This window comes from Triticum dicoccoides, chromosome 2B (genome assembly GCF_002162155.2).
Source record: "Triticum dicoccoides isolate Atlit2015 ecotype Zavitan chromosome 2B, WEW_v2.0, whole genome shotgun sequence".
Lineage (NCBI taxonomy): Eukaryota > Viridiplantae > Streptophyta > Magnoliopsida > Poales > Poaceae > Triticum > Triticum dicoccoides.
Window position 1 is genome coordinate 786,781,850 of NC_041383.1, and position 1,094 is coordinate 786,782,943.

General features: G+C 45.0%; 1 non-coding gene across 1 annotated transcript; it reads left to right on the forward strand.

The window, feature by feature from the left end:
• Positions 1–765: 765 nt before the first annotated feature.
• TRNAN-GUU lies at positions 766–839 on the forward strand. The gene has a single exon. It is a non-coding gene; the product is annotated as a tRNA-Asn (tRNA).
• The last annotated feature ends 255 nt before the right edge of the window (positions 840–1,094 follow it).

Consider the following 1,094-nt stretch of genomic DNA (forward strand, 5'->3'; position numbering starts at 1 on the left):
GCAGAGCACAAAGATCAAAACCGCCGCCGCCGCCTTCTCCTCCCACCCACTCCTCCCTCGAGACGACGATGTTGGTGTGACTACATAAGAGAGAAGAGAAAGCAGAGGAGCACGCACGAGAGAACGCCCTTGTAGGGGCTGTTTGTTTTTTTGGGAATGTCTTCTCCCACTGAATGCGCATCGCCGGAAATCCTGAAATAAATCAAGGAATAAATGCGAGCACCAGGATTTGAACCCTGGTGGGCTGGGGATACCACAGTCCCTCTAACCATCCAACCACAGATTGGTTCGCACCTTGTAGCGACTGTTAATGGGTTTGATGTTTCTTTCCCCGCAAAAAAGAATACGGATGTTTCTTCGTCACGTGTTATGTTTGTTGGCGTAAGGATGGGGATGATCTTCATGCTCTAGTTGTGTGACCATAATCTACAAGCATCATTTGCAGGCGGTTCAGCATGATAGCATTGCATCACCTAGAATAGGATTAGTGTTGCATCATTTCAGAAGACCCTGCCCCTTTAAGCCGAAAAGTAGAGATGAACAAGTCATCACCGAACAAATGCACCTCTAGGAACTGAAACTGAGGAGGCCGCCCTCATACACGACGTGGTTGTTGGTTCAGACTTTAGAGTGACGGGTCCGGTACATGCGTGCACCGCATGTACCTACGCGCTGGTCCGGGGATAAACTTGCGCCAACGAAGCTGTCACGTGTGAACCTTACCCTAGTGTTTACATGGTGTTAAATAATTTTAAAAACAAAACAGCTGGAGTAGCTCAGTTGGTTAGAGCGTGTGGCTGTTAACCACAAGGTCGGAGGTTCGAGCCCTCCTTCTAGCGATTTTATTATTATTTTTTAAAATTTCTGGCAACCAATATCACATATGCATCAAATTTTGCCCCAAAAAATAAAAACAAGAATTTATATCTTTTTTGTTTCTTCTTAGCTCTTGGTGACCAGCATCATATATGTGTAAACAATTTTGTCACAACTGGATATAAATGTTAGTGAAATTGGTCTCTATGATTTGACCTCATTAGACTATGCGGAACTTCGGTTCCAACAGAATCACCGCCGGGGATTTCTTTACTGAT